Source organism: Triticum dicoccoides, chromosome 3B, assembly GCF_002162155.2.
Source record: "Triticum dicoccoides isolate Atlit2015 ecotype Zavitan chromosome 3B, WEW_v2.0, whole genome shotgun sequence".
Classification (NCBI taxonomy): Eukaryota; Viridiplantae; Streptophyta; class Magnoliopsida; order Poales; family Poaceae; genus Triticum; species Triticum dicoccoides.
The window spans coordinates 507,649,643-507,656,203 of record NC_041385.1 but is presented as its reverse complement, the minus strand read 5'-3'; positions in this window follow the sequence as shown (position 1 = coordinate 507,656,203).

The window sequence follows — 6,561 nt, the reverse complement described above, 5'->3', positions numbered from 1 at the left end:
ACGGGCCGGCCCATCTCCCCTTTTCCGAAGGATTGAAAACTCGCGATCTCATCGCTCCATGGATTCTGCTCTAACCACTAGGCCACTTGCTCGTTGGTGCTTCTGTACTTCCGTTCCTTATTTCTATGTATAAGGAATGCCTTCTGTCCTTTTTAGCATTTTTCCATTTTTGTGTTTATTTTCCCGTTTCTTTAATGCGTGAACTCAAATCGATGGTTATTTTTAAAATTGACGAACTTTTTTCCAATTCACTGAACTCCTTTTCAATTTTGATGAACTATTTTCCAAATTGGAATGAACATTTTTTCAAATTTGATGAACTTTTTCTAAATTCGATGAACTTTTTTCAAACACGATGATTTTTCTTTTCATATTTGATAAATTTTTTCATATTCGATTAACCTTTTCCAAATTTGCTGAATTCTTTTCATATTCGATGATCTTTTTCAAATTCGATGAACTTTTTCAAATGGGATGAACTTTTTTTATATACGGCACCAAATCGAGGGGAGCCGTGATGAACTCCGACACCCATGCCCCATCCACAACCCCGCTCGAATCATGGGCATTCACAATCCTACCACTCCTTCCGCGCCAAAGCCCGCCCTCTTCGCCCTGATCGCCTTTGTCCCGCCCGTTCCGCCACTACCGTGATGGATCCACGAGAACCCTTCACGATGTGCATCGTCCTGCCAAACCCGGGCAAGCCCGCCTGCAATGCTCGGTCGGCAGAACGACAAGGGTGGCGCATGAGGGAGAGGGCCACCAAGAAGTTGGCGGTCGTGGCCGCTCAGGACACAACTCCTCCTTCATAACGGGCCATCATGTCGGTATCGCTCGAGCAAAAACAACCCTCCCCCTTCCCCCAGTTCATTCCGTTGTACTATTACCGAAAGATTGAGAAGAGGGGTGATTAGACCCTTAACAAGTAAAGGTGATAGTTTTTAAAATTCTTCAAGTTAAGGTTGAGTTTATCACATGTTAATAGGCACACAATACATTTTACACAAGCATATTAAGAGTATGGGCAACGGAAAGAGTAAAGCATGCAAGTGCAAGAATGTAAAGAGATGGGAATTGGAAAGTACAAACGCAATGGAGATGCGGAGATTTTTGGCGTGGTTCCGATAGGTGGTGCTATCGTACGCCCACGTTGATGGAGACTTCAAAGGGTAACAGCTGCACGAGCCCATGGAGGGCTCCATCCACGAAGGGTCCACAAAGAAGCAACATTGTCTATCCCACCATGTCCATCGTCCACGAAGGACTTGCCTCACTCGGATAGATCTTCACGAAGTGGGCGATTGATATGTCTCAAACTTATCTATAATTTTTGATTGTTCCATACTATTATATTATAAATCTTGGATGTTTTATATACATTTACAAGCAATTGTATATCATTTTTTGGGACTAACCTATTAACTTAGTGCCCAGTGCCAGTTGTTGTTTTTTGCTTGTTTTTGGTTTTTAAGAATATCAGTACTAAACGAAGTTCAAATGCCACAAAACTTTTTGGAGATTTTTATCTATACATAAGAGACCCTGGATGCTTCGGGAGAGGAGCAGAAGATGGAGCAGTGGTCCACGAGGAACTAGGGCGCGCCCTAGGGGGTGGGGGCACCCCGGTGGCTTTTAGGGCCCAAGTAGCTCCCTTTGACCTAACTCTGCCTCTATAAATTCTCCAAAATCAGGAAACCAACAGTGGAGTCCACGAAATAATTTTCCCGCCGCAGCAAGCTTCTATCTATCAATCACTACACAATTTAATCTTGCAAATAACCGTCGAGGGATTGACAGCCCCTTGTTCGTGTTTGCTACTTGTGAGCTGCGTTGGGATTTCCCCGAAGAGGAGGGGATGATGCAGTACAGTAGAGATAAGTATTTCCCTCAGTTATGAAACCAGTAGGAGGACCAAGCAAAACTTTGTAAACAACACCTACACACAAACAACAAATACTTACAACCCAACGCGTAGAGGGGTTGTCAATCCCTCAACGATATTGAGATAGATTAAATTTTATAGGATTTTATAAATAGATCTAAGTAAAACACAAAATAAAATAAATAAAAGAAAATTGCAGTAAGGTATTTTTGGTTTTAATATATGATAGAAAATAGACCTGGGGGCCATAGTTTTCAGTAGAGGCTTCTCTCGAGGAAATAGCATACGGTGGGTAAACAAATTACTGTTGGGCAATTGATAGAAAAGCAAATAATTATGACGATATCCAAGGAAATGATCATGCATATAGGCATCACATCCAAGATTAGTAGACTGAAACGATTCTGCATCTACCACTATTACTCCACACATTGACCGCTATCCAGCATGTATTTAGTGTATTAAGTTCATGGAAAAATAGAGTAATGCATTAAGAAAGATGACATGGTGTAGACAAGATAAACTCATGTATGAATAAAACCCATCTTGTTACCCTTAATAGCAACGATACATGCGTGTCATGTATCTTTCTGTCACTAGATTGAGCACCACAAGATCGTACCCATCACAAAGCACCTCTTCCCATGGCAAGATAAATCGATCTAGTTGGCCAAACCAAACCAATAAATCAGAGAAGAAAAATGAGGCTATAACAATAATGCATAAAAGAATTCAGAGAAAACTCAAATAATATTCATGGATAGATCTGATCATAAACTCATAATTCATCGGATCCCAACAAACACACCGCAAAAAAGAGTTACATCAAATATATCTCCAATAACATCGAGGAGAACATTATATTGAAGATCAAAAAGTGACAAGAAGCCATCTAGATACTAACTACAGACCCATAGGTCTATGGTAAACTACTCACGCATCATCAGAGGGGCAGCAAGGATGATGAAGAACCCCTCCGTGCTCGTTGCCCCCTTCGGTAGAGTGCCGAAAAAGGCCTCTAGATTGGATCTCATGGTTCTGGAACTTGCATCGGCAAAAAAAGTGGTTCGTCGACTCCCCTAGGGTTTTTGGGATTTTAGAGTATTTATAGAGGCAGAGGTAGGTCAAGGCGGTGCCCATGGGCTCCACTACCCACCAGGGCGCGCCGGAGGCCGCTAGCGCACCCTAGTGCCTAGTGGGCCCCGTGGGACTCCTCTCATGGCCTCTAGGAGCTTCCAGAGTCTCTTCTTGCTATAAAAAAATATCCAAAAAGTTTCGTGGCATTTGGACTTTGTTTGGTATTGATATTGTGCAAAGTAAAAAACAAGCAAATAACATCAACTGGCACTAGGCACTAAGTTAATAGGTTAGTCCCAAAAAATGATATAAAGTTGCTAGTAAATGTATATAAAACATCCAAGATTGATAATATAACAGCATGGTACAATAAAAAATTATAGATACGTTGGAGACGTATCAGCGTTGGGTGCAAGGATTTGTTATTTTGTTTGCAAGTGTTGTTAATGAGGTGTTGCTGATTCTCCTACCGAATTGATAACCTTGGTTTCATAACTGAGGGAAATGCTTATCTCTACTGTATTGCATCATCCCCTCCTCTTTGGGGAAAACCCAACACAGCTCACAAGTAGCAGCGATCTCATTGCCCTTACAAACTTCTTGGTTCAACTCCACATCATGTCGGAGGCTCCCAAGCGACACCTAACCAATCTAGGAGACATCACTCTCCAAAAGGTAATAGATGGTGCGACGATGATGAACTCTTCTCTTGTTCTTCAAATGATAGTCTCCCCAACACTCAACTCTCTCTCACATATTTGGCTCTGATGGAAGAAGGATTTGAGTGGAAAACAACTTGGGGAAGTCTAGAAATCAAGATTCAAATGGTAGGAATGGAATCTCTTGATCTCAAGACATGAGTAGGTAGCTCTCTCTCAAAAAATGAGTAGTGAAAGTGTAGGCACGTTCTGATGGCTCTCTTACTAAGTAAGAGGGGGTGGAGGGGTATATATATAGCCTCCACATGAAATCCAACCGTTACACACATTTGACCCAAGTTGGTGGTACTGATCAGAATTCTCGGTGGAACCGACTGTGCAAAAGATGTGAACGTTGGAGGTCTCGGTGGGACCGACTGGAAACATCTGGATGGATTGATGTGTAGTGGTAGGGCAGAACCTCGCTTCGGTGGCACCGATTGCATCACCTCAGTAAGACCAAAATAATTGCAATGAGCAATAGAAGATTGGCAAGCCATCTCGGTGCCACTGATTGCAAAACTCGGTAAGACCAAAATAATTGCAACAGGCAATAGAGAGTTGGCAAGGCCATCTAGGAGACTGAGATCCATATCGGTGGACCCGATTTGTAAGGGTTTGGCTGTGGAAGTGTCCAGATGAACTCGGTTGGTCCGGATAGGTATGTTTCGATGGGACGGAGTTGGAATGTAGGGTTTTGGACATATTTGCATAGAGAAAGTGGCTAAGGGTTTTGGAGCAATATCACTATGTACTTGAGCAACGGATCATTATCAAAACCTCATCCCCTTTTAATAGTATTGTCTTTCCTATGGACTCATTGTGATCTTGGATCACTTAACCAAAAATGTAGAGTATTGAGCTTTTGCCAATCCATGTCCTTAGCATTTTAAAGGGGGTCCAAATCCTCTTGTCCTTGCCATGCCACTGTTTAACTTCTCTGCAATATACTAGATAGAACTATTAGTCCAACAAAAGATATATTGACATTAATTACCAAGATCACCAAGGGAGCACTTGTGATTTCAATTGTGTCGACCAGCCTAAGGCACAACACTCTGCCACCTTCTTTGCCTCTGGCAGCCTTCCACTGTAAAGTGTCAACCTCAACACAGACTACACATTCACGGAGATGCAGTCACCATTGCTCATTTGGTCATGGTTTCCGTCCAGTGAGCCCATGTCTGTGTTGGAAATATGCCCTAGACACAATAATAAAGATGTTATTATTATATTTCCTTATTCATGATAAATGTTTATTTTCCGTGCTATAATTGCATTGACCAGAAATTCATATACATGTATGGATGCATAAACAACACCGTGTCCCAATGAGCCTCTACTAGACTAGCTCGATGATCAAAGATGGTTAAGGTTTCCTAACCATAGACATGATTTGTTAATTAATCACATCATTAGAGAATAATGTGATGGACATACTCAACCATAAGCTTAGCATCAGATTGTATCACTTAGTTTATTTTCTATAGCTTTCTTCATGTCAAGTATTTGTTCCTTAGACCATGAGATCATGCCACTCCCGAATGCTGGAAGAATACTTCGTGGGTTATTAAACATCACTTCGTAACTGGGTGATCATAAAGGTGCTCTACATGTATCTCATAAAGTGTTTGTTGGGTTGCATGGATGGAGACTGGGATTTACCGCTCTGTGTGACAGACAGATATCTCTGGGCCCTCTCGGTAGTACAACATCATGAATGGCTTGCGAGCATGTGAGTAATGAGTTTGGTCATGGGGATATTGTATTACGGAATGAGTAAAGAGACCTACCAGTAATGAGATTGAACTAGGTATGGCGATACCGATGATCGAATCTCGAGCAAGTAACATATCGCCGGACAAAGGGAATTGTACACGGGATTAACTGAATCCTTAACATTGTTATTCAACCGATAAAGATCTTCGTTGAATATGTGGGAATCAATATGCGCATCCAGGTCCCGCTATTGATTATTGGTCGAAGAGGTGTCTCGGTCATGTCTGCATGATTCTCAAACCCGTAGGGTCACACGCTTAACGTTCGGTAATGCTATGGTAGTATTGGGATATTCATATGGTGAAGTACAAAGTAGTTCTGAAGCACAGATGGGATCAGGGAAATCATTAGGAACTCCATAATGGTCCAGAGGTAAAGATTTATATATGGGAAGCCATATTCAGAGTTCCAGAAAAGTTCAAGAATCTTTGGTAGAGTATCGAGAAGGTTCTAGAAGATTCAGAGGGTTCCACCATGGGGCCCAACGACCTGGGAAGGGCCCACATGGACCAAGGGGTGGGGCTACAGCCCACATGGGCTTGCCGCACCAGCCCCCAAGTCCCATGTTGTTTAAATCTAGAGATAAGGTCTTATCTCTAAATTTGAAGTGTCAAATATAGAGATACAATGTTATCTCTAAATTAAAAGGGATTTCTCCCTTGTGGATGGCCCTAGGAGGCTTTTGGTCATCCCTCACTGCCCCTAGCCTATATAAACAGAGGGGGGCACATGGAGAGAGATACCATTCCACCTTTTGCCATCGTCTCTCCCAACTCCTCCCATCTCCTCGCGCAGACGCTCGATGAAGCCCTGGTGCAGTTCCGCTGCCACGACCACCACCATGCCGTCGTGCTGGCCTAGATCCCATCTACTTCTCCACCCTTCCTTGCTGGATCAAGAAGATGTAGACATCCTCGAGCCGTACATGTGCACATCTCGGAGGTGTCATTCGTTCGGTGCTCGGACTGGATCACGAAGGAGTACGACTACGCCAAGGATGATCTCTAGATCGTTAATGCTTTCTGTCTACAAGGGTATGTAGACACTTCCTTTCTCATTGCTAGCATCCCCATAGAATGGATCTTGGGTGTTTCATAGGAAAAAAATGTTTTCTATGCAACA